Source organism: Podarcis melisellensis, assembly GCF_964234715.1.
Source record: "Podarcis melisellensis genome assembly, chromosome: 17".
Lineage (NCBI taxonomy): Eukaryota > Metazoa > Chordata > Lepidosauria > Squamata > Lacertidae > Podarcis > Podarcis melisellensis.
In genome coordinates, this window is record NC_138534.1 from 9,091,555 (window position 1) to 9,119,272 (window position 27,718).

Below are 27,718 nucleotides of genomic sequence, written 5' to 3' on the forward strand. Positions count from 1 at the left end.
CTATGGCTTTTTCTTCTCTCCTCTTTCCCCTCTTTTTGCTATTCAAATGGCAAATGCGGATGATCAGATATTTCTTCTGGGACGACTCCTTTCCCTGGCACTCTCGAAAATCAACCAGGCACAGCAAATCCAAGCCCACAACAGGTCTCTGCGCAAACGGGCTGCCGCCCCCGCATTGTGACCCTGCTGAGATTTGGAGGGTGGTTGTTCCCCCCCCCCTCAGAAGTGGGACACACACACACGAAAGTCACACATCCAAAGTGTCATTTCGCTGCGTTTATTAGTGCAGAGAGGCGCACCTTCCGAAATAAATAAAATCTGCTTTCCTGCGTGCAAGTCCCGCTGAGATCACTGGGACTTACTCCCAGGTAGGCGTCCCGAAGACGGCCCCCACCCCCCGTCCCACCACGCCGCCCTCGCATCCGAAATGTTTAGATTTACCCTGGAAAGCAGGAAAATGTCTATTTCGTTGTAGAAAGAAATGGGAATGCTCAAGTGAAAAGTGTGACGCGCTGCTTTAAAACAAACACCTGGACAAAAAGCAAAGGCCGTGATGAAACTGGCCAGCAAAGATACTGTTTTAAATTAAAACTTACTTTGATTTCAATTTAATACTTCCGTGTGTGTGTGTGTGTGTGTAAATCTATGCACTGTTTAGTTTTTGCTTTGGTAGGGGTCGGGGGAAGGAAATTTCCGTGATTTGACTTAGTTTCGATGGTTTGAGGATTCCTAAATTCTAACTAGTGCTGGAAGATCCGTTTCCTTTAATAATTTTTATTTTTTTAGAAATTGTTTTTTCACCCTCAGGAAATGTAATTAAAGCACACCAGCCAACAAAACCACGTTAAGTCTTGTCTTAGGAAGTTGCGAATACTTGGGAAACAAACAAACAGATAAAAATGTCATAGATTTATGGGGGACCGCCGGCTTTTTAATTTGGGGGGTTTGGAGGAAACAAACGCAGCATCTAAAGGCTCACTTTCCCCAATTCGTACAAAACGTTGAACTCTTCCTTATATGAAAGAAAGGCTGGAGCTAATTGCCCAGAGCCTTTTTCTTGTGCAACGTTAAAATCGCGAAGAATAAGAATGTAATTATTGTTGGCTCTGATTCACTATTATTTTTTGAATTCCCGACTGCCAGATCTCCGTTTAAATGCTGACCAACTTCGAGTGGAAGTTCTTTTCGGCTAAATATATCATGAAAACAGAACACGGGTCTCAGTCCAGCAAGGTCTGCTGCGCAAGCCCCACTGAAATGAACGCGAACTCTGCGAGAGCCGCCTCTCTCCCAGGCTGCAAGTTGCAACGCGTTAGAAACGGATCCCTGCTGCGCTCCTTACCAAAGTTACTTTTGGGGAAACGTTTCTTTTCCGAACCGCTTTCAGTCTTGTTTTTGCGCTTCCTGAAAAGTGTGGGGCATGGGGAATAGAGAGCAGGATGCAGACAGACAAACCGAAATCCCTTCAAGTCTCAGGGATTTCAGTGAGATGGGTAAAGAGTGGCAACTACTCGGCTCTCCCCTTGAAAGGGTGGGCCGCTCCCAGGGCATTTTCCTGCTCCCCACGGCCCTGTCCCTGCCTGAATCACCCAGGGAAATTGCGCGGAAGCTTCCAGGAAATGAAACGGGACCCAAGCGGCTGCTTTGCAAATTCTGCGCTGAGGCTGAACTGGTCAGTGGGGTGGGCGCCCAAAGAGGCAAAGGTAAAGAAGGCAACTCTTGGCCCAGCAGCGCCCTTCTCTGCTGGGTGCGCAATGCCTCCAGCGTAAGGTGTTGGTGTTGTTGTTGTTATTATTATTATTATTATTATGCGTATCAAATACGTTAGCGTTCCCCACAACTCGCTTAAACCAAGGAAAGAAAGGCGAGAGGTTGGCGATGGGGACGCGGGGGGCGCTTGCTCTCCTTAGAGACTGAAAGAGAGAGCGATCCCCCAAAAGGCGCTTCCTTGAGACGGATGGGACTTGCGCGCAGAGCGATCCTAGGCGGGATGGCGACTAAGCCAGCCATCCCCACTTAATGCCAGGAGGCTTAACTTCCCCAGTGAGGCTGCTTAGGAGGGTGTGCAACGTGGCTAGGATCGGGGCCTAAGAGGCAACTCGGGCTGCCTGAGCTCGGAAGGGAGATGCGGGTTGCCAAGCGCAGAGGTGGTTCCTGGCGGCCTTGCGCGGCCCTCCTAGCGGCAGCGGCCCCGGCCGGAAAGGCTGAAAGGCCAGGGACTAACAGGGAATCGCCGCCCGCCGTCCCTCCTTCTCCGTGCTAGGCGCACCGCTTTGCAGCCGGGCTGTCTGCACGGACTGGTGCCTTCGGAGCTATTTCAGCTGGAAATCCAAACCAAGTAGAGGGGGAAACAAAAGAGCCACTTGGAACCTGTTGCCGAAAGTAACTCCGGATCGAGCCGCGTCTTCAGAGCAGCTGGCCAATAGCACCCCGTATAAAACCCAAATGTCTAGAACCAGATTAACCAGGTTGATTAATCTAAAATTGGGGGCGCGAAGATTAGATTAGATTAATCTAAAATTGGATGGGCCCGAAGAAAATACGGATTTAGCAGCCTGTGGAATTCATCCTGTTCACCTGGGACTTGATGACGACGACGTTAATAATTGTAATAACAACAACAATAAATTGGATTTCTGATTTTTATTTAATCGACTATTTTATTTTCGGGTAAGGAGAATGAAAGGGGGCCGCGTGTGTGCGACGCGCGCAGGGAGCAAAACACAGAAACAACCACCCCCAAAAGCCTTTTCCAAAAAAGACGCTTGGAAGTTTCTCTTTTATTTCTCTTTTTCTCTCCACCCGCGCGGGGTACGAAAACGGACTCGAGCCGAAGCCCTCCCCGCTCCTCCTCTCTCTAAAGCCGACGCCGTGGTCCGTATTACTCGGGAAGCAAATTCGCGCTGGGTTCAACAGGCTCCCAAGATGACCGCCTCTCTCGGACAGCGAAGGGCGCAGAACTTCCCGGCGACCCGCACTTGAGCGGCCATTCCCACGAGACGGGGCATTTCCCGAGTTGGGGAAGCTCGCGGCGAGCTCCTCCCTCCCCCTCCTATGAGTCACCTGCCTTGATTAGCATATTAGTCTCCACGTGACGGCGTTCGGCGCAGAGGCCGAAAGGCAAGCTTGGCGGCGCAGCGCCGCACACAACGCCCCTGCGCTCGCGGCGGCGAGAGGCGAGGCGCGAAGGAGGACGCCGGAGCGCGGGACGCCAATGGAGCCGCTCGGAGCAACCGCGCCTCAGCCAGTTCCATGGCGAGCGGGGAGGCGGCCACAAGGCAGCACGTACACACGCCACATACAAGTGTCCAGCTCCGTCCCTCTCCGCCCGAGGCGCGCAAGCCGCGTCGGCAACCCCCACCCCGCAGCCCGGCCCAGCTGAAGGGGGAGGCTGGAGCTGGGCCCCAGCCAGCTGTCCGCGCCCCCGGCCCTGGGAGAAGAGCCAGGCAGGCGAAAGGCTCCCCGCGCCCGCTTGACCCCGCCAGGCTCGCGCCTGAACTTTCCCCTCAGCGCTTGCTTGCTTGCTCGCTGGCCGGCGGGCGGGCGAGCCGAGGCGGAAGGGGCGCGTGCGCGGATTGGCGCGGAGAGGTTCTGCCGCTTCCCTCCCGCCAAAAGGAAAGGGGAAAAAACCCCGAAAGCTTGGCTCTTCTCTGGCTTCTGAAGGGAGGGAAGGAGGGAAGCTATTGTTTCTGAATAGAAGAAAATGGGGGCAGGACGTCTTTGTCCAGGCGCCCCCCACCTCCTGAAGAGAGGGGTCGGGGCCGCCGCTCGTTAAAACAAGACTCGCGCACGTTACGGAGGATCCCCGGAGCCATTCCTGTCTTTGGGGGCGGGGGAAGTGCCAAACGGGAGTCAGTCGGCGGCGGCGGAGGAGTCAAAGCAGGGCCGGCCTAGATTTCCAGGGCAGCAAACGTGGCGGGTGGGGCGTTTCTCTCCTCCCGCTCCCCCTTCCTCGGCCGCATCCGTTACCTAGTTTTGGTTTGGCTCAAACTCTTTTTCGACATAAAGGATGAAATCCCACCCTCACTCCCACGGGGGCGGGAGGAAACACAAGAAACCAGAGCGAAGTTTTTGTGCGTGCGCGCGCGGTGCTCGTCGCACAAGGCAAGGCCGGGAATCGGGGGGGGGGTGTCCTCCTCCTTCCCCCTCCTCTCTTGAGATTTCTAGATCCCGGCGGGTCTCCCCGGGATCGATCCTCGAACTCCTCGGGCAATTTCCTCTCCACGTCCCCCGATTCCTGGCCACTCGGGGAAGACGCCCCTCTTCCACTCCAATTCCAACCCCCCCCCCGCCCCAGATCATTGGTTTCCTTCTCCCCCCGGTGCACACTCCCCAGGGGCCACCTTTGCTCCACGATGTTTGATCTCTCTCTAGCTTTTTCCATCCGCTTCTCGGAACCCCCAGATTTCGTTGCCTGTTCTCTCTCTTCCCCCCCCCCCCACCGCTCGCCTTTCTTTCGGCTCAGGAGCGGCCTCGACTGAACTCCGAAGGCGGCGGCGGGCGCGATTTCGCCCAGTCACTCGGGAGCGCGCCGTTACTTCGCTGCTCTCTAACTCACACGCCCTCTCTCCCCACACCCAGAAATAGAGCAGTGGTGGGGCTGTAGGTCGGGGCAGGAAAAGGGAGGGAGGGAAGGAGCGAGGAGCCGAGCCCTCGAAAGAGTGGAAAGCCCACGGGGGCTCCTAACACACGGCACGGATCCGCTTGCTCGGTCTCTATCTCTCCCCCCCCCCTCCCACTTCTGCCTCCCCCCCCCGCCCGGTTTCTCTCCCTCGCTCTGCCACCCTCCCTTCCGCTAAAGTGCACCGCTCCAGCTTGGAAGTGTTGCAAATCGGGCGGCACAGAAAGTGGCATTTCTCCAGTCTTTGGGAGACCAATTTCCTTCCGACTCAAGCAGCCGCGCGAGTAAAACACGATCCAAGCGGGGTTGGGAAGATCGGCGAGCCCAGGCGCGGCCAGCGCGGTTTCCTCGCTTGCCCGGGGCCGGGCGAACGCTCGTCCCCTTTGGGCGGGTCGCTCCCCGCCGGACTTTGCAGCCGCCGCTCGTCCACTTCGGGCCTTCGCCGAAGAGCCACACTTTGCGCCTCCTCCTCCGCCTGCTCCACTGCAGCAGCAGCAGCAAGAAGTCGAAGGGTTTGTGGAGAGAGATTGCGCTGTCCTCCTGCCTGCTCTCGGTGGTGCTTGGCTTTTTCCTTTTTTTATTTTTGTCTGAGGATAAAAAATATATATGGGATTCTGATGTTGGGCCAAATTCTCTCCACCGTCATGGTACGTGCCGTGGAAATCAATAATTTCCTCTCTGATTAATACTTTCCCTCCGAAGCAGCGGCGGACAATCCCGCCTTTGTGCTCGGCCTGCCACAGCCCGGCCGCCGCCGCCGCCGCCTCCCCTACCCGGGGGCTTCGACTTTGCAAAGTAACAGGCGAAATCAAAGCCTCCTTCGGGTCGGGGTGTGGCTAACCCCGGAGGCGCGCGAAGAGGGAGGTGGCGGCCGGGATAGTCAGGATGGGCGAAGGTCACGACCGGGTCGAAGGCGCTGCTGCTTTCTATGCGAACAAAGAACCAATTGGGGTGGGGGGTCCCGGAGGGTCCCCCTTCCTCTCCCTGGACTCATGTTCCCCAATGGCGACAGAAAAGACGCAGAGAGAACCAAACCTAGAGGTCCCCCTCCCCAAATCCCCGCGCCTTTTCATTTGAAGCGGTGTCAGGTCAAGCAAGTCCACAGGTGCCCCTTCCGGCTTTTCCTTTCCTCTCCTCCCCCCGTGTCTTTAACAATTGTCAGCTTTGCGCAAGGGATCCGCGCCCCAAAATGGGGGAAGAGGGTCCCCCAGAGCGAGAGAGGCCAAAAGCCCTCTCCTTCCCTGGTAGGAAGATCTCGGAAGCCGCTCGGAGGAAAGTCCTTACTTAGGTTGCCGTTGTCGTTCCATTTATTTATTGCTATTATTTCGCGCCGCGCGGGGCTTTTGCGAGCGGCATAAAGAGGTCGCTGCCCGGAGGAGCTTACAGTCGATACTTCGGCCGTCGGGGAAAGTGAGGGAGAGAGGGGAGAGGAGAGGAGCAGCAGCGGGGCACCGGGGGATGAGCGTGAGCGCAGGTACCGCCGCGAACCCGCCAGGGCTCCCTTCGGTGTGCGCGCGCGTGAACGTGTGAACGAGGCTCCAGCGCAGACCGTGTTCCCTCAACTTGTTGGTGGAACTGCTTAGCCATCTTAAATGCCCCCAGCCCATTTAAACTAGGCAGTGACGTGCTTGTAGCCACCAAGACTCCGCGAACTTAGGTAGTGGCCCTTGCTTCCCAACTTGGTGCTGTGGCGGGCCAAAGCGATCATCTTTGGGGATCTTCTTCGAAGCCGATCTCTCTCTCTCTCTCTCTCTCTCTCTCTCTCTTTCTCGTCCCCACCTCCCCTCCCCCCGCGCGACTTTTCCTCTGTGCCAAAACAGAAAAGCTCCAAGCAGCGCAAGAGGCCTCACGAAGCGGTGAGGAGATAAAGTCCAGAACCGTCTCTTGGGGCGATTCCAGGATTTTATTTCAGACTTTTTGCGCCTGTCTCTACCCCGAGAGACAAAGTAACGGCGCCTGGAAAATGGAAGCGGGACCCCCGCGGCGTTCTGTGTGGGCACTGCGCGGGCAGCCCTTAGGAGGCGAAAGGGGTGCGCGCCTCGGAGTGCGCCCGTCGGCAGGCCCCGGGTAGCGGGGAGGACCGCCAAGGACCCGGTCTGCTGGGAAGTTTTCCTGCGCAAGGAAGGGGAGCCATCGCAAAAGCTGGCGCAGGAGAACTTCCCGGCGCGGCAAGTCCCGCGCAAAGGTCCGGAGAGCGCCGCGCTTTCCCTTTCTTTGCGCAACCGCAAGAAGTTTTGCTTTGTTCTGCTGGTTGGATGCCAGCGCCTTCGGAGCTGCAGAAATGAATTTTATTTTTATTGCACAAGGTGTTTAAAAAAACTATTTGGGAGGGCTGTATTTGAGTGGAGAAAGAAGGAATCTGGTTCTAAAATCAGCTGCTTGAGGTTCTTTTTAGACTCTCTTTAAAGCAACTTTTTGGGGTAACTTTTTGGGTGCACCTCCTTTTTCTATTTCCCTTCTGCTTTAACGTTTTTTTTATTCCGGTAAGGCAGTCAGGACTACGGAGGAGATGCAGCCGAAAGCGTTTGATCATCGCAGCAGCTGTATTAAATATTGCTTTCTTTCCTTCCTGGGAACCGGGAGATTTCCACGAGACAGTGTAGGCCGGCTGGGTCAGCTTTTGCACGTGAGGCTCTGCAGTCTTTGCGTGTGAAGGGGATTGTACCAACAAGGCCTGACAGCTGAACTGCAGTTATTTCAGTTTTACTTTATTTTTAAAAGGTGATATAATAATAATAATAATAATAATAATAATAATAATAATAATAATAATAATAATAATAATTATTCCAAGAGGTTTGCTAAATTATTGAGAGATCAAAGTCAGTGATACCTCCAGGACAGGGCTTTGAGGGTGGGCAAGTCCAGGACTCTCACACAGCAGAAAGAGCAGGAGGGCTCTTTTTTCCTCAAGTAAGGCAAGTTATAAACTGAATAGCCTTCTCCCCATACTATTATATCGAAAATATAATATCTACCAAACTGCACTGCTGGAGGATTCCTCTCCCCTCCCCATTACACAGCAACAACTGGGCCAGCTTTGGAGATGGCTGACTTTGTGGCAGTGACTTTCTGTGCCATCTTGCAAGTGTGCACTTCTGTCACATTAACAAATGTAGGGCCAATGCATTCTTTGGTTTTTGGGTAGTGCTTTGTTAGGTTGTAGGACAAACTGAAGGGGAAATGTACCTTGCGATGGTGATTTTTACAGTGCAATTGTGTACATGTCTACTCAGAAGGAAGCCCCTTTGAGCTTATTCCTAGGTAAGTAGGGTTGCAGCCTTCATCATGCTTGGTTGGGAGTATAAACCCTCCTGAAACTCCTTGGGTTTTTGTTCTCAGGGAGCAGGTCTGCGGGATTGTTGCTTGTCAGGAATAGGCTGATGTGTCCATCCATCCCACAAAAATCGGCCTCCATTTTGCAAACGAGAGAAATGTTGTGGCAAAATGTCCAGTTTCACCTAAAGGAGAAGGACTGTAAGGCTGTGGACACACTTTCTTCATTCTAAGCAATTGATATTTTAGGAAAGGGGTTAAAAGGCACTTCACAGAAACCAAGCAGTCCGGGAGTAAAGAGATGGTCATCTGAATGACAAAGAAAACATGGCGCCTCTAATTCTACCTGTGGAACAAATCTTGTGGCTTCCTGCTGGGAAGATTTTGTTTGTACTTGGGCAAGAGACTCATTAGGCCACCTTTCTCTCCCAGCCTCCTAGGAATATTAGCTACCTAGGAACCAGTTGGCTTGTGGGCGTCACTCTAGGTGTGGACATAATGATGATTATTAATAACAGCCACATTGCAATGACCTGACCTTTTGCATGTATCTGTTTGGGACAGCAGAATCCTCGTCATTATCACCATCACCATTTATTAATTAGTGTTTGTTGGTGGAAGTAGATAGATAGTTAAGTCACACAGGCCTATCTGCTAGCAAATGCATTGCCACATCTGCTGTTGACTTTGGTGGTAGAAAGCCAGCAAAACACAGTGCAACTGGCCTACAATGTGTGAATTGCAGAAGGGCTTGTTTGAAGCTCCACACCAGTTGGTGCAAAAATGGTAGACACTGAGTCATCTTGATTGGTGTCAGTGAATGCGAAACGACAGCAGACTCACAGTTTAGTTGGATTTCTAATTTTGGAATAAACGACTTATATGAAATCTGCAATGTGTCCTACAACCCTTTAACCTCAAGGAAACAGCTCTTTGGTTTAACAGAATGTCAGAAAAAAATCAGATGTCACTCCGGCTAATCAGTTTTTATTATGCATGTGTGTCCTGGTCCATCATCATCTCTAAGCCAATGCCAAAGGGGGGGGGGGAGAGAGGAGAGCAACCCTCATGTCCTTAAGTTTCCCATCTGTGCTCCAAATTCATTCACCAAAGGCATGAATAAGGTTTGGATGCAACTCTCAAAGAATTCTACGGTGGCATTCACATTACCACCTTAGAGCTCAGTGAAGCTCTCACCCTCATGTTTCACAACCCTCTCTCCCCAGATGTTCACATCAGCACAGGTTCATTTGTGTCATATTTGTTTTTGTTTGTGTACACACCTGAGGATGCTGACAGAGTGGGGATGTCTTTACCCCATGCAAAGGTGTTCGTACCTTGGTTAGAAATGAATTAGGCATGGTGTGAGGACTACAATCGACGTGAAGCTGGTTTGAGAATCAATACATCAAACAGTAGCATTTGATAGCAAAGTATAGGATACATTGTGCATTGTGGCTAATGTTGTGTGGATGCAGATTTAAAAGCCAGCACTGGAAAGTAAAATTCGAGCAGCAGTTGTAGCATACAAAAATAATTTAACATCTTTCTTGGGCAATTCCAAGCCTGTTATTCCAAGAAGAAAGGCCTCTGGTTTCTTTATAAATGTATATTTCAACATTTTTTTTCAATTCATTATAAATCTTTTCCCAGAAGTCTTTCACCTTGGGACAGGTCCACCACATATGATAAAAGGTTCCTTCCTTTTCTTTACATTTCCAACATAGATTGTCACAGTTATGATATATCTTTGCTAATTTTACAGGGGTCAAATACCATCTGTACATCATTTTCATTATATTTTCCTATAACACAGTACATGCAGAGAACTTGATCCCTTTCTTCCACAATCTTTCCCAATCCTCCAACATTATATTATGTCCTACATCTCTTGCCCAGTCTATTATCACAGATGCAGCGAGTTCTCAGTAAACACAGCCATAGTAGGAATTTCAGCTGACTTCCGTCTCACTCAGAATTGGGGGAGTGGTGGGAGTAAGACATAATGATTGTTTAGATGTATGTATGTTACAAGGACTGTTAGCTTTATGAGCCCTTAGAAAGTTTTGGAGAGGCTAGCCATACACACACACAAAAACCCCAACCCGTCTGTACCATTGAAGAGGATCCTGGAGGGCACTTTTTGGTATTATGCAGTGCCACTCCTTAGGAGACAAATTTCTTGGGCTGACATATGTGTGCTACGCTATAGGTTGCATGTTTGTTCTCTACCGGATGAAAAATATGAGGAGATGACTCTGTGGCACCGCTGAGTTGACACCAAGCTCAGGTTTGCAAAGCCGTTCTGTTCATTTGTTGATTGCATGCCACTGTAGGCCAAAGCATACTTGGGTTGGAAAGTAAGTTGCACTGAAATCAGTGGAATGTGCTTTCTAGGAAGGGCCAAAATGGACACTAGGCAGGAGTCACAGACATATTCTCCTGATCCTTTCTTAAACTGGAAAACTGTCAAGAGCAGCAGCCGCTTAACCCTACCCCCTTCTGCAAGTTCCCCCTGGTGTTTGCTTCCTCCAGCTGCTTTTCCACCCACAGGGAAAAGATATGGGATCCCCATATCCTTTTCTCTGCTGGAATAAAGCAGCTTAGGGAGGGCAATTCTGAGCAGAAAAATGACAGAAAGGGAAGAGAGTTACTGGTAAGTTTCTCCATTTGAACTGATAGACTCCAGTGGTTGCCTTTTAGTTAAAGAAAACAACACCCCTTTCCCTCAAAAATGGAGGCTGTTCACACCTCTCCAGCATAGTATCTACTCTGGCCCTGTGTGTGATTAGGACTGAGATATCAAGCTCCTATTTCAGGCTGTGTCCTGACTCCTGAAACCCTCAAATGAGCATGCTTTCACTGAGGTCCTGACTAGCTTCTCTGTTAGAAGTAGCCCCTATATATGCTCTCCTGTGGAACCTACTTGTAGTGAAACAGAAGTGGAACAGCAGAGGCTGGTCTGAGTTGTTGACAGTTTTCTGATCTTTATCCTGCACCTGGTTACTTGTCTCTATAGGGTACTTGTTTCAGTCTGATGCCATGTTTGTTGGTTGGTTTGGTCCCCGTGGTGCTGAGGGCAAGCAAATGAGTGAACATTGCTCAGGGCTCAGAGTTGTGGCTAAGGATCACTTTCCCCAGAAGAGGCCTCCAAGGTCCTTTCCACAGCCCTGACTCCTCCTGAGTAAGTGTGCAGTCAACTACAGCTGTTCAACATCACTCTTCTGCATGCATACTCAGAACTAAGTCCTATGATATTTTATGGGGCTTTCTCTTGAGTCAATGTGCCTAGGATTGCAGCCCGAATGACACATGTGTGCTGAGAATGGGTGTGCAGAGTTTGACTTGGAAAGGAGTAAATTGCACGGCGAGTTCCGGGAAAAGGTGGACCTGAGTCAGTGGATAATCTCTCTTAAGCCAAATTTTTTCATTCTAAAATTGGAAACTTTGAATTCAGTTCTGCCTTGAACAAATCTCGCTCCACCTCAGATACATGCATGCATGCATGCGTGTGTTTGTGTGTATCCATGTGGATCTGGGCTGCTTGACAAAATGGGAGTGGAATCCAAATCTAAAGAAAGGACAGGCCAAATATTTTGCTCCCCCCCCTTCCTCAGCTTTCCCTTACCCATTTCCAGGGACCCCCAATTAATTTTGACAGGAGCCTTCTCAGCGAGGCGCCTAAAGCCAAACATGCAAAACATGACACCTTTCTCCCCCCTTCACCCTTGGGCAAGAATTAGTGCTTTTGAATAGAGCAAAGTTTAAGAGTGTTGCCATAGTCTGAATTGAACTACAAAAAGTGGGCAGCTAAGAGGACATTTCAAAGTAGATCAGGGGCTTTAAATGAAATTCCAAAGACGAAAAAGAAAAGCTACTGGTTTGATTTTATTTCATTTTTTAAAAGTGGTGGGACTGCGGGAGAATTCAAGCCTTGCCCTTGGAAACTCAGTTGAGCTTTGGCAGTCCAGGATATGCAGGGAAAGATTGACTGGCTAAGCTTACCCGATCCAGCCAAGCCATCTGATCCAATATACTGTATTTTTCGCTCTATAAGACGCACCAGACCACAAGACGCACCTAGTTTTTGGAGGAGGAAAACAAGAAAAAAAATATTCTGAATCTCAGAAGCCAGAACAGCAAGAGGGATCGCTGCACAGTGAAAGCAGCAATGCCTCTTGCTGTTCTGGCTTCTGGGATAGCTGCGCAGCCTGCATTCGCTCCATAAGATGCACACACATTTCCCCTTACTTTTTAGGAGGGAAAAAGTGAGTCTTATAGAGCAAAAAATACGGTACTCACAACTTGCAATAAGGGGACCTAAGTTTATGGCCCTGGCAAGTGGTCACCTTCTCTTCACATAAAGTGTCTAGGGCAACAGTCTGTATGTGTGTGTATTCGCGCGCACACACGCACACCCACACACCCACAGAGAGCTTTGAATCATATTAGTTCAAATAAGAAAGATGAGAACAAAAGATTTGCATTATGACAAGTGAGAAGGCAAGAGCTTGGGTTTAATGAAGAGTCAGAAGAATATAGCATCATTGTTGTGGAGTTTAACGCTATGAAATGAAATGACACAGACTCTCCTGTTAATCAAACCATTAGTCTACCTGTAGTTTAAAGTTTGAGTGCAGGCACTCCTCTGTGCCCCCCTCCCCGCCAAATCTCAATGAGATAAGCAGTATTTTACGATTCCCCCCCCCCAAAAAAAAAACCTGTCCAGGGTGGTTGGGGCAGGAACCATAATATTTCCTGTGTCTGGTGAAATTCTGACCCCGCGGCTTAGGGATTCTTTCAAAAAAATGTTTTCCCGCAAATTAAGACGTTGAGGGCTAATTGTTTGTGTCCTGCATCTAATGAAGCAGACCATTGCCCATGAAAGTTCATGCTGCAATAATCAAGTAACCACGCAGATGCAAGATCACAGTCTTGTACACAGAACTGAACGTTTATGGGCTGAGACCCACATGAATATGAACAAGACTAGGACAGAGGTCCAGTGTCCCACTCAGCAGAATGAGCAGGAGCAGTGGTGTAGCGTGGGGGTGCGGGGGGGCCGGTGCACCGGCCGCAACATCTGGGGGTTAGGGTTAGGGGGCGCAAATCCATGGGTTAGGGGGCGCAAATCCATAGGTTAGGGGGCACAAATTACTCGCCTTGCCCCGGGTGCTGACAACCCACGCTACGCCACTGAGCAGGAGGGAACCCCTAAATGCAGCAGGGCTTGCTTAGCACATTTCGTAGTAGGAAAAGAAGTGATAAACAGGATCTTCTAAAGAAGAGGGGCACTATGACCATTATATCCAGTCTTAAATATGACTAAGTCCCCACCAGAGAAGAATGTCAAACCAAGCTGATGAACTATGCCGAAATGGCAAAACTGACGGGAAAACTCAGACACCAAGAGGAAAATAACTTAATTAAAGAATGGGGGGGGGGGCGGAATATAAGTTATTTGGTTGACCACTGTAAGCAGATGGAAACAAGAGCAGGATTTTGATTCACTTGTAGTGTAAAAATTATTATGGATGGTATGTTTCGATATAAAATTTGGAGTAAGGATGAATATGCAGTTGTAGATGTTTAAACTGAGACTCCATGGGGGGGGGGGGGAACGTCCCAAGATTCAGAGAATCTCTATAGACAGATATGTAATTGTTAGTTTGTTCACACTTTGTATTTGTAAAAGCAATAAAAAGTATTTCATTAAAAATATATATCCAGTCTTACAATTACCTAATGGGGGAAATGACAGGTAATACCATTGGTTTCCACCCCTCCACACAACGGTTTTGGTCACTGGTCACCACTGGTGTTGCTAGGAAAACCCAGGGCCCATAACCTGCCCAGTATGTCAGTGTGTGAGGAGCTTTTTCCTTGTGGGGTCCCTGTAGACGCTTCAAAGACCAGTAGCTGGCACACAGTACTTTTTCTGGACATCAGTGCCCCCCCCTTTAAAGGCCCCATGTTTCTTGAATTCTGCCTTGGAGACCTGGTGTCTGCCAGAAAGATAAGGTATAAATATTTTAAATGGCATAGATTTTTTTTAAAAAAACCCCTGAATGTTATGAAAAATAAAGGGGAAGCCATCCAGAAAACTGTACTCTCAGTCACTGAAGTGAATTTGAATCTCCACGTTACCCGTATGGTTGCCTTGAAAGGGAGAGGGAGAAAGAGCAATGCCTTATATTATTCATTTATTTATCTTTTGCTATTATGCTTTTGGATTTTTATCCCTCTCAGCCTTAAATAACAATAAAACATGACATATACAGCAGCAGCAACAACAGCAACTTCCCAAAAATAAAGGTCGACATTTGTTAAAACCTTTACGCCGTCTACTTCCACCTATTTGTTTGAGTCCTCCTTTCCTTTATTCCAATTCGGATATAGGATAGCCGACTCTCTCAGTAGCGTTCCTGCCAAATTCCAACCACAAAAGCCCTCCTATCATTTTGGCTTTTGAGCGTCCACACTCCAAATCACGTTTCCCCACTTAGATGGCAAAATATAGCACCCCTTTCCATGCCTTCCTTAATACATAGCATTCCAGCCGCCAAACACCATATCAAATTTTGCCCGTTTGAAGTACTGGATAGTTCCTGCAAGTTGAGGGGGCAACGAATTGATGCAAGTGAATCCACATTTGCTTTTTTTTGCCCTTCTGCTGTTTGAGGCCAGCATGGTTATTTTCCCAGTTCTTCTGCTCCCCATTTTCCCCTTTGTATGGTCACTGCCTTCCTGCCTGCAGTTTTATCTGCTCCGAATCTGAGGCCTGGATATGTGGGAATGGGGAGGAGGAGACCAAGAGCAGAGAAAAGACAAATTGGTCAACAAGCAAATTGATTAGTAAGGCTTATTACATGGGTAGGCAAACTAAGGCCTGAGGGCCGGATCTGGCCCAATCACCTTCTAAATCCGGTCCGCGGACGGTTCGGGTATCAGCGTGATTTTACATGAGTAGAATGTGTCCTTTTATTTAAAATGCATCTCTGGGTTATTTGTGGGGCATAGGAATTCATTAAAAAAATATAGTCCGCCCCCCCCAAGGTCTAAGGGACAGTGGACCGGCCCCCTGCTGAAAAAGTTTGCTGACCCCTTGCTTATTAGGTCTACAAAATACTATTTTCTCTGATATGAAGTTACATGTCATTGTACATCACCAGCTTTCTCAGAATTCTTGCTATCTCTTTGAATAACCCCATGAATGGTTTTTAATCAGACTAGTAGAAGGGGTTTTTTGTGGGGGAGGTGGGAATTGTTCCCTGGCAATATCCTTACTTACTGTCCCTATTTGTTACGTGTTTTATTTTTGAGCCCTAAGCGCTATTTTCGACCGATTATTACTTTTATATTTGCAGATTTGAATTAACTAACAAGTGGAAATATAAAAAAAAATGATGCACATTTTTTTTTATTTGGTGAGAGAAATCAAGCTAATCTCCAATTCCAAACCTAGTATGGAGGATTGATATTTAGTTAGATTCAACAAAAGGGCTGTACCAGGATGCTGGGGTTGGGGGTGGGAGGAAGGTTGCACAAGAAGGAAACCAGTTGTTCTGGAGTGAAAATTATGTCTGAAATATTTGTTTGGCTCCTATAAAACTATCCAGCTTGTGTGTTTGCCTATGCATTTTCAGAGCAGAATTTCATGAGGTTTCTGCTTTTGCTTGCTGCATATAAGACACCTCAAAGGACTTTTCAGAGACTGGGACATTTAGCATTGTGAAAAATTACCCCCCCCTCCCCACCACTTGGCAATATTTTAGCAACCAGCAGTTTGGAGAATACCAGCGACTTTTTGCGTAGCAGCTTCTGGGTAGAAACAGCTTCCAGCAAATCCAGTCTTTGTTTTTGAACCAGAACAGTGTGTTGTTGGAGTCTGCCCGGGAAAGAGGACTCTCTTGTCTCTGGTAAGAAAAGGTGGTAGATTTTGTATTTATTTTTTAAGTAAATCCAAATTATGAATCATAGGGTCTGATTCATGGCAGGTGCAAGTTTGTAGATCTGCTTTGCAGGAGAGAAAATGCCAATATCTGAGACAAGTCTTACCTATCTAATAATTTTTTGTGAATGTGAATAAAGTGCAGGATTTAGCCTTTTCATAGATGCCAGATATACAACTGAAACATATGCATGTGTAAAATATTTTAATGCTTGACAACTGTCTTTTAAATCATAGTTGGCTTATAAAGTTGCACTTGATTACCTGTAACGATTTCTCCACCTTTTTAATTTTCGCATTTAAAATGATGCAAATGGATTTCCCTTGTTTTCAGTAACTGGTTCCCTGTCCCCCCCCCCCCAGTAGAATTTCAAGTTTTATGCAGAGGTTTTTTGTTTGCTTTTACAGCTAATACCATAGCTTTGACACCCTCGGTTCTCACCCTTTCATTTCCATCTTATACGGATTATTATCAGTTGCCAAGCATTTTCTGTTTGGAATTATCATGTCCAAAAAACAAAAGAAAAGTTTTGCAGTCACAGAGAAAATAAGTGCCTGTGCTCAGGGCTTCTAAAAAAACCCAGGGACCAGAAAAAGATGACAAAGACTCTAAGAGCGCAGTCCACCAGGAAGTTGTTCTCTTGCGCCAGCCTTGTGCAAATGATTGGGAGCTTGGCAAGAGCATATTATGCTCTTTCCACAGTTTGCATCCATTTCAAGCGGGAACGGGGGAACATCCCAGGGAATGGTATGGTAAGATTTTTTATTTTTTAAAAACATTTTACACCTTTTTCCCCTTAAGAAAACTCATTTAATAATTTTGGAAGTGAAGGCAAGCGGAAAGTCAACAAATCACAACCAGGAAATTAACCACAAGGTTGAAATGCTGAAAAGCCCATAATAAAAGAAATATCTCAGCCGAATTCTGTAGTAGTGGCAGGAGGCTTTCTTGATAAAGAATTTGAAGAGGACAAAATGTTTGCATTTTGTTTTGTTTTTTGGCAGAAGACGGGTAAAGCAATCCTGCTGCAATGAGAGCAGCAAAGTCCCAAATAGCCAGAGAAACGAGCTAGTTAGCAGTTGTGCATAGCAGAGTATTGTCTGAGATGGGCAACTATTGTGCAAACTCCAGAGAAAAGCGCTGTTTATTTTGTGTGAACTCCTAGTAAGATTGGGGGGGGGGGTGTTTCCTAAGTAGGGTCTTGAGTTCCACTGTCTGTAAGGCTTGTGCTGGGGCTAAAAATATGTAACCACCATAATATGAATGAAAAGCCCTTAACCTGTCCCACGGACCTGCCATTGTTCAGACTCTCCTCCCCCCGTCTTGCTTGTTGAGAATGGAATTTAACGTCCAGTGCAAAAGCGCTGAGCTATTTCCAAACCCTGCTTGTAAATATCAGCTCGAAGATGAAGCCCTTGGTTGTTCCTTTTAAAATATTTTTGGAACTAGGAAATAGGAACTGCTGGTTGTGAGCTGGGACTGAGGTAGAGCGGAGGAAAGAGAGCGGTTTCAACAGACCAGTTCTTTCAAAGACAATTGGCGAGTATTGTTCCGAAAGTTGTGTGGATGAGAAGGGCCTTAAAGAGGTCAATTGCCACATAGCGAATGAAACTCAGTAATAGCTGAATTTCTCACTTTTGAGAGCGCTGTAGTTTTGCTGGTTGTGGATGGGCTGTTGCTTCTGTTGTGTCCTGCAAGTCAGAAGCAGGTGAATGGGAGATGTTGGCCTGAGGTGCAAGGAGAGGAAAGGAATTGGATTTCCACAGGGTTCAGCCACAAGGGCCCCTTAGCAATGGGAGGTCATGCTTGCAAATCTAGGCCATAAATACAGAAGGTACAATGTAAGGTCAGGGCTGAGGTTTTCACATGCAAGTGGCTTTACAAAATCTGATTTTCCTGATCCTCAGAAAACTAGCAGACACTGGGGGGGGGGGGAGATGTTTCAGAAGCTAGTATGCTAACTAATTATCATTTAATTAGAAATATGCAGTTTAATTATACAACCAAAGTAACACCACTTCCAAACCACCTGAGACCTTATTAGCAATTTTTTAAATAAATAAATAAATAAATCAGTGTTTCATAAAATAAAACTAAATGTTTCTTTTAAAAATTGGGTTTTATCAGTAATTAGGCTGAAAACAAAAAAGAAAAATATATTGGGCACAATTCACTTCACTGCTTTTAGGTCTCATGGGCTTCTATAGGGGTTTAATTAAGTGCTGATAACTTTCCTATTGAAACTGGCAAGTCTTAAAAATGTTCAACTGGCTGGATCATGACTGCTCAACATCTTAAAAATCAGAATTCAAATACCTGGCTTTAACTCTTCTGGAAAGTGAATTATACAAATTGTAACTTTAGCGCCTTTTAAAATTAATTGAATTAATTCACAGCAAGTAAGCAGCTTTGCAAATCATGTGCATGAATTTATAGTCATATAAAGTGTACTTAACCTGTATGTTATTATTTAGAAGTAAGTGTTCCAGGGTCACTTCTCGGGAAACCCAGTTATTTATGGTTGCATTGAAATGGGGTTCTGCTTTGCACAGAGCTCCATATAACCACAACCCTAAACAGTTCAAAAATATTCAAACCAAGGCAATCCAAATCTTACCTTCCAGAAAAAATTCTGAATCAATATATTATCTCCTGTCTTGCTTGGGATATCAGCGAGTGGGAATGTCTCTAGGAATTAATCTGCAGGTCTCGGCTTTAAGGCCAATGATATTTGTCCCACAAATAAAATAATTAAGCTTGTATAAATATACTCATTTTTGCATAAGCATTTCTAATTTGCATGCCTGACTTTCTGCCTAGTATTTGAAGTTTGTGCCCTTGCTGGGTTTCCCCCAAGAAGAAATAGTACAATGGCAGAAGTAACATCCAGGCAGGCAGTTTTAGAGGGACAGGGTGCCCTGACTGGCATGGAAGATCCACCCACCGGGTCCTGTTGAATTCAGCAGGCATGGCCTGCATGTTTTTTGCCGTATATCCAGAGCCACAAGGACTAGAAACTCTTTTTTTAATGAGCAGGCAAACGCAGATCAAGGAATCAAAATTTTGTACCAGACGAATGCAAAACTTTGCATATGTGGAACCACAGAAGACTAACCATCAGAGTCAAAGATGTCATTAGAGGTAAGAAAGCTTCCTTCAAAAAAAATAGAAGTGGAGTCCAGTGGCATAGTGTGGGGGGAGGGCCAGAGGGGCAGTGCCCTCGGGTGCAAAATTCTGAAAGGGGCACAACCAGGAGCAACAGCCACCTGCCCCGCCCCTGGGCTTGCTGAGCTGGGAGGCGATGGAGCTGCCAAGCAACAGCAGCGCTGGCAGCCACGTGCCTTGTGGACTCTGCATGCCCCCCCGGCACCCATTTCCACCCCAGCTGCCCAATCCGCCAGGGGGGCACAATGCTTGCCCTGCCCCGGGTACCAGCAACCCATGCTATGCCACTGGTTGTGTCCAAAGAAGGAGAACAAAAAGGAACACAAACTGTGGCAAAAGAAGAGCAAGCAGGTAATAAGAGATACAAAAAATAATTTGAGGAGCACATTACTAAAACATAAAGACCACCACCAACAACAAAAAATCCTTAAATACATTAGTAGCAGGAGGTGGTGTGTGGAGGTGGTTGGACCCTTAGATGACAAGGGAGTCAAAGTTATGCTAAAGGAGGGTAAGGGGGTTGCAGGGAGCCTGGATGAATTATTTGCATCTGTCTTCACAGATACCTATGCCTGAACTAACTTTTGAAGGAAGGGAGTCTGAGGAACTAAGGCGGATAGTGGTGACTCGAAACCTACTAGAGTAAACAGACAAAATAAAAACTGAGAAGTCGCCAGGTCTGGATGGCACCCACCCAAGAGTTCTCAAATAATTCAAAGGCGAAATTGCTGATTGTCTAACAAAAACATGTAATTTGTCCCTCAGATCAGCCTCTGTACCTGAGGACTGGAAAGTAGCCCGTGTAGCACCAATTTATAAAAAGGAAGCCAAGAGGTATCCTGGAAATTACAGGCTGGTTAGCTTAAAGTCTGTCCCAGGAAACCCTGTGGAAAGTATGATGAAAGTTAAACTAAAGTAGCACATAGAAGAACAAGCCTTGCTGAAGCCGAGCCAGCACGGCTTCTGTATGGGAAAGTCTTGTCTCACTAACTTATTAGAGTTCTTTGAGACTGTCAACAAGCATATAGATAGAGGAGATCCGGTTGACATAGTGTAGTCGGACTTTCAAAAAGCTTTTGACACGGTACCTCACCAACCCCTCGTAAGGTTAGCAGTCATGGAATAAGAGGAGAGGTCTTCTTGTGGATCAGGAACTGGTTAACTAGCAGGAAGTAATGGACAGGTTTCTGAATGGAGGGATGTAGAAAGCAGAGTTGCCCTGCGAAAGGTATTGGGACTTGTGCGTTAAAACTTCTACATCAACAATCTAGAGTTATGAGTGGGAAGTGAGGTGACCATATTTGCTGATGATACTCCATTTTCCAGGGTTGTTAAAACAAAAATAGATTGTGAAGAGCTCCAAAAATACCAGAGTGAATGAATAGGGCAGTAAAATGGCAAATACCCCAAAGGGCAGTAAAAATGAGAAACGCAATTCAATATAAACAAGTGTAAAATGATACATGTGGGGGTGGGGATTGTTTTCACATATACGATGAACTGGCAGTGAATGACTAGGAATGAGACCTTGGGATTGTAGTGGATAGCTTGATGACGATGTTGACCCAGTGTGTGGCTGCCGTGAAAAAGGCAAATTCTATGTAGAGACCATTAGGAAAGCAATTGAAAAGAAAACTGCCGACATAATAATGTCATTATACAAATCTATCATTTGACTGCATTTGGAATACTGTACTGTGTACAGTTCTGGTTGCCTTACTCAGAAAGGATATTGTAGAGCAGGAAAAGGTTAATAAAAGGCCAACCAAGATGATCAAGGGGATGAAGAAAGTTTGCAGCATTTTGGGACTTTTTAGCTTTGAGAAAAGGAGTGTAAGAGGTGACACTACGGAAATCTATAAAGTTATGCATGTCTGGAGAAAGTGGAAAAATCCCACCTTCCTTAATCCTATAACTTGTCGACATGATGAGCTTCAGGGCAGATAAAAGCTTTTTCCTCCATGAATTCATCTAACCCTCTTTTAAAACCATCCAAGTTGGTGGCGATCACGACCTCCTCTGGGACTGAGTTCCATAGCTCACTTTTTTTTCTGACAGTTTGTCTCATCCTTCGTCTCAGATCAGGGATCCTGGCAGTCAGAACCTAGTCCTTGGTGCATGTGGCTTTGGGATAGTTGGCCAAACAAAGTGGCGTGTCTTAAGCCTGGTGTCCATTGCTCTCAGGCACTGCTGCAGAGTCAGAAGGAGGGATTGAGTCCTGCTGTCTGACAGCCTCAGGAGTGTGTCGGGTGACACAAAGAACCAACGATGTTTTCCTCTTGCCCTATGAATATTCAGAGTCCACCTTTGCTCTTTAGTCTGAACGACACACTCTGGACGTCCAACTCCCAAGAGACTGTGATCTACTCCCAGAAAAAAAAATGGCAGTGATCTACCCATTTTGGGGGGAGGGGAGAATTATAAGTTGTTGACCTTTTTTTTAGGGGGCCAGGTCAAAGCTTTGGGGGGGGGCAACACGAAGGCTATAAAGCTTTTGGGGGAGGATTTGGATGGGCATGCCAAAAATTGCTCACCAAATATAAAGCCGGACCGTCTTCCATTTTAGCAATCCTGCACAAATCAAGAAAACAGCGAGGGCAAGCAATAGACCACTATCACCCGGGGATCAGCCTGTCGATCGTGGTTGGCCGGTTGGACAGCCCACAGCTATCCATGGTTCTTTTCGCCTGACAGCTCTTCAGCTCTCTTTGGACCAGCCTTCGACAACTTGGTTCCCCCTCCCTGATGGTTTGGACTGCAACTCTCATCAGCCCCAACCAGCACTGCTGATGGGAGTTGTAATCCTAAACATCAGGAGGGCACTAGATTGGCGAGGGCTGCCCTGGACCGTCTACTTCATTTTGATGGTACCACCCTTGCAGTTTGCACTCTAGTAGCAGTAGTAATGGGTAAAAAAATAATTATGAAAAGTTGTGGATGCTTTTAGAAATTTGCATTTCTAAATTTTGAAAGCAAAAGCAAAACAGGCACCGAACAGCAGGATGCTTGAGAAATAACAATCTGGAGGTCCTTTAGAAATAACTCATGGCTGTCCAGTGAGGACACACAGCTGACCTGCGACCATAAGCCAGGAACTCATCACAATGTAACCAAAACTGTGCATCCGACTACCTGCCCCTGATCTCTTCCACCTTCTGGAGTATGTAGTGTTTAAGGCAAATGGCACAACACAAGGGAGCTCCCTAGCCCACTCCCCACCCATGGACCACCTGCTTGCTTATCTTCCGCTTATACTCAGGGATGGTATTGAATGGTCACTTCCAGATGATCTGTTTATTGAGGATTCATTCTTTTTTTTTAAACAAAAATTTTTTTTTGACTAGTATCCTCTTTATTACCTCCATTACCATTCAGAATTCTTTGCTTTCATTATAGTGTATCATGCAAACCAGATTAATATCTAAGACAGAACAGTAATTTTGTGTTGGCACACCAATTCATACTCTTCCGAGCTAAGATCTGCATGGCATTTGTTTTGTTTGTTTGTTTGGTTTTAATATATTTTTTAATTAAAAAGAATTTTTAATACACATATGTTACAAATATACAAACATACAAACATACGTTTCATACAATCCTTAAAAGTGTTCAAACATACCTACACTCAATCCCACGAATAATTCCTTTTCCCATCACCATCCATCACCCCTCACCCCACCTTTGTGTTTGACTCCCAATCTACTCAATTGAGGATTCATTCTAATTTGTTTGCACAGGGTTTGGGGGGTGATTGTTTGATGTCCACCATTTATTGGTTAGGAGATGACATGATGGTGGGGAAGTTATATGACGTAACATCAAGAAGTTGTCACGCCACGCTTTCTAGTGCATCAATTCCCCATCACTTTCCCACAAAGTCCCTTTTTCGGGTGGGGTGGGTGTGTTTGCTGTTTTGAGATGGCTTGTTGTGCGAGAGCCCCAAATGCGAATTTGCTGACACGAGGCTGAATCCCATCCACGAAAATGGTCTGGAGGTGCCCCATCTCTCCGCCCTCTGACACAAAGGTGTCCCAATACATTTTCTGTAACTATTGCCTGCCCTTTTCAATCTGAAACACCAGCCATTAGATAGAAGATGCAACTTTCTAGAACAGCATGCATCATAAATCTCTCACATTCCCTTGGATGCATCTCTCTCACATTCTGTACCACCAGGTCTGCTTGTGTGGTTCAGTTGGTTACCACCCTTTGCAGACCCTCCAAGTGTCTCTGTTTTCCAGGGACATCCCTGATTCAGAGAAGCCGTCCTGGTTTCTGATTTGATCCCGGAATGTCCCGCTTGTCCTTAGGACATCTCTAATTTCATTGGAGAAATGTTGGAGGGTATGGAGTAATCCAGCCCCCAAGCCAATTGAAGGCAATCCTATACTGTATAGGGAAGGTTTTTTTGATGTTTAATGTTTTCCTATGTTTTTATATATGTTGGAAGCTGCCCAGAGTGGCTGGGGCAACCCAGTAAGATGTGTTGGGTATAAATAGTAAAATTATCATTATGGAATGGGACGTCCCTGTTTTCATTGGAGAAATGTTGGAGGGTATGCCTTTGGGCTGGCTTCTTAGTGTGGTTTCACTCAAACTTTTGCCCTTAGCCTGAGAGCAGTAGGCCTCAACCTTCCGTTAAGCCACTGGAGGAGGCCCATTTGCAAAATCTGGTTTGGCTTTCTTTGTCTGGCCATTCCACACCATATCCTGGCATTATTCCCCCACTTCCCCTGTCTTGCACGTAAAAGCCTTCTTTCTTTTTCTTTTTAAACATATATATTTGGAAAGGGGTGCAGAGGGAGAGAGGAGGGCTGAAATATTTTCCATATGTTGGCCGTGGGATGAGTCTGATTTCAGGTTCCCTTTTCACTCCCGTATAGAATCTGGCAGGCACACAATCCTCTCTCGGTGCCAAGTGATATACTATAAACTTGTGAATTGATGCCGTCTTTTAACATTTGAAACAGCAGTGATGTGTTCCATAATGCAAGAGGCGTCCACGTATGCGTGTGTGGGAGACAGAGCTTTTCTCCCCCTCTTTTCAGCAGAATATCACCAGCCCTGTGGTGTTCGCTTTTCGCGTCACACAGAGGGATCTGTTGCATCAGCCCATCACTATCTTCCTGATAGGTGATGTCAAAGTGTGTGTGGGGTGTGTGTGTGTGTGTGTGTGTGTGCTCAGGATGTGGCACAATTGAGTTTCAGACTGTGGAGGAGGACATAACTGCTCACATACATCAAAGCTGAAGCCTATCTTCAGCCCTTTGGCTACATCAGGAGTAGTAGCAGCAGCAGTGTTAGAAATTCGGATGTATAAGCTAGGTGCCAAATTGGTCCTTAAACCAGGGTTACAATTGCCCAAAATGCAATGCCTACTTGCCATTTTGGGGCCAGACAAAAATACAGTCGTAGTTTTCAATACATCCCTGTATTCAGTACATTCCCAAAATTCATTCCGATTATGCAAATAAATATACCGGATGGAATTCTACGGGATGTGTTGCTGGTGTGTGAAAACAGTCAAGATCCAGGGATCTTCAAGCATGCACCTCCAGATGGTGGAGACATCAGGCGCCGTCCTGGTGCCTGGGCATCTTCACTTGGTCACAAGTGGGCAAATTTCAAATGCTGAGTAGTAGATGTGGGCTTTATGAGCCACCCCACCACCACCCCGCTTTATGGGGCGGGGAATCTAGTTTTAATGTGACTCCCCGGCTGTCATGAGATCTTGGACAAAATGCAAACTTTTATCATGTTCAGTGTCAGAGTTGCACCTTCAGATACTTTGCGGGAAGCCACAATGACCAAAGAATAGAAAGTTTGCTGCAGGGAGGCGACAAATATGTAACTCTTTTTCTCTCTAGACTCATAATGTCTCATCCTAAACATTTTCCAGAATGAAACATTTATGCATGTTCTTTCTTTTTGGTGGCAACAGCCAAGATAAGCTAGTGCAGAGATGCTGTGTTCCATCACTATCATGTTTCAATCAGATTGGGTCAATTAATTTGGTTTTTTCTGGATTATCATGGGTCTAGAGTCTTTGGAACCAGTCAAGCAAAGAAGAAGAAGAAAGATAAATCTCAAATGTTCCCTATTAGCATTTGGACCAGTTTCTGGTTTTGCACTGAAAATAGGATCTATTATTACTATTTATTTATTAAATTTGTACACCATCCTACATCCGAAGATCACAGTTCACAACTTAAAACTACCAAATGTGAGAACAAAACAAAACCAATAACCCCTCTCCCACAAACACATTTTAAAGGCCGTTGAATAACCAGGATAAAGGCCTGGTTATAGAGAAACATTTTTGCCTTGTGTCTAAGACATGTAATGAAGAGGCCCTGGGGAGAGCATTCCACAAACGAGGGGCCACTGCAGAAAAGGCTCGTTCTCGTGTTGCCACCCTTCGGACGTCTCGAGGAGGAGGCACACGAAGGAGGGCTTCAGAAGATGATCTCAGGGTCTGGGTAGGTTCATACGGAAAGAGACAGTCCTTGAGATATTGCAGTCCTGAGCCATTTAAGGCTTTATAGTTCAAAACCAGCATTTTGAATTGGGCCCAGAAACAAATTGGCAGCCAGTGATTCGGGCCAGGTTTGGTGTAATATGCTCAAACTGTCTTTGCCCCGGGGAGCAACCTGGCTGCCGAATTCTGCACCAACTGAAGTTGACTAATCGCCTTCAGAGGCAGCCCTGCATATGACGCGTTGCAGATTGGCACCATGGTGAAGAGGCCTATGCTATGGGTGGCTGCTGTCCAGAATAGCCAAAAAGTGTGAGCCCTGTATTATGATAATATAGAGCTGAAACACATTTGCTTCGTGAGATTCTCTGTTGCATCTTTTTCTGTCAAGCGCTTCCTAGCTATTCTCTGGCTGTTATTATAATATTTGCTGAATATTCCTTCAGTCTTTGAGCTATATCAGACATCCATCCAAGTGGGGAAGGGAAATGGGACAAGACAAATGCGAGAGCAAAGGATATTTCATCACAGTAGCGTAAGAATGTAGGAAGCGCCCTTGAGAATAAACCTGGAGACCCCTGGAATTAGTAAAATTAACTGCTTTAATGGGGAAGCCATATAAGAATGGGGCTGTGGAAAGTAGGGATCAGGTTGAGAAGGATATAGTGGAAAAGAATTAATGATGATGTGAAGTCAGGAAATAGATACAGCTTAAAATCTATTCTTCCTTTGTTTCATTGAGTAGTAAATTTGGGTATAACATTGTGTGGAACTTTGTAAATATATCTTGTAATATCTTTTAAATTGCGTAATTTCCCCTTTCGTAAACACGAACATTTTCAATTTTCCAAATTCGCAATATGCTGACAATGGTGTTTGCAAATATGGGAACTGGCTGTACTCTATATACTCATCATGACTGTGGACTTTGATGGGAGGTAGAAGCAGGTGAGGTGGATTATATCCCACAATGCATTAGCTTTAAGCTTCAGAAGGGACTGTACTGTACTGGATATAAGAAGGTGAAATGCACTCGGAGTCCTGTAGTGATTTCATGCTCTTTATTGCAGCTTGTAAAACAGTGATTGAATTGCCCCCCAAACCTCGGGCTTTTATATACCGTATTTTTTGCTCTATAAGACTCACTTTTTCCCTCCTAAAAAGAAAGGGGGAATGTGTGTGCGTCTTATGGAGCGAATGCAGGCTGCATAGCTATCCCAGAAGCCAGAACAGCAAGAGGGATCGCTGCTTTCACTGCGCAGCGATCCCTCTTCTTGTTCTGGCTTCTGAGATTCAGAATATTTTTTTTCTTGTTTTCCTCCTCCAAAAACTAGGTGCGTCTTATGGTCTGGTGCGTCATATAGAGCGAAAAATACAGTACTGTACATTATTTACACAATGAGTCCTGTCTGATTGGCTGATTCTGCTTCCCTCCTGGAGCCTGATTGGTCTTTTCCTGCAAGCCAATCAGTTGTTGCATTCTAGGATCCTACTTGCCTATTGTTCTAGGATCCAGGCTTAGTACATAACACCCCACCCCTCTAAGTTTGCATTGCACCCAGAAGGTTAGCATTTGTAGTCATTGAGGTATGCCGGTCACCTACATAAGCGTTATAATCTCGGGTGTCTCTCAGTAGGGGTTCCTGGTTCTGGCTCTTGTTCTGGGGCTGCCGGTTGTGATAGGGCCATTGGATTGGGCGCCGCTGGTCCACTCAGTCATCGTTCTGGTTCCTGTGGCTGCTCAACCTCAGGGGTCACTTCTGGACTTCCTAGTTCTGCCTCCTTTACCCGCTCCTCCTGCTCTATGGGCCTCACCCTTCTGCTATCAGTTTGGCCTAGATAGGTAAAGGTAAAGGGACCCCTGACCATTAGGTCCAGTCGTGGCTGACTGTGGGGTTGCGGCGCACATCTCGCTTTCTTGGCTGAGGGAGCCGGCATACAGCTTCCGGATCATGTGGCCAATATGACTAAGACGCTTCTGGCAAACCAGAGCAGCGCACAGAAACACCGTTTACCTACCTGCCAGAGTGGTACCTATTTATCTACATGCACTTTGACGTGTTTTCGAACTGCTAGGTGGGCAGGAGCAGGGACCGAGCGATGGGAGCTCACCCCGTCACGGGGATTCAAACCGCCGACCTTCTGATCAGCAAGTCCTAGGCTCTGTGGTTTAACCCGCAGGTCCACCCACGATACTAGTGATCTAACCTGCAACTAGATTGCCCTGAG

General features: G+C 46.6%; 1 protein-coding gene across 6 annotated transcripts in view; it reads left to right on the top strand.

Annotated features, from left to right (window-relative positions):
* Positions 1 to 5,135: 5,135 nt before the first annotated feature.
* NFIX (nuclear factor I X) overlaps positions 5,136 to 27,718 on the top strand; it is a 257,613-nt gene continuing 235,030 nt past the window's right edge. For 2 of the 6 annotated variants that reach the window (XM_081894401.1, XM_081894402.1), the window contains exon 1: positions 15,699 to 15,816. The gene's annotated coding sequence lies outside the window, so the exon portion shown is untranslated. Of the gene's footprint in view, positions 5,269 to 15,695; positions 15,817 to 27,718 lie in introns of those variants that run through there. The other 4 variants (XM_081894398.1, XM_081894400.1, XM_081894397.1 and 1 more) reach the window with 4 other exon arrangements.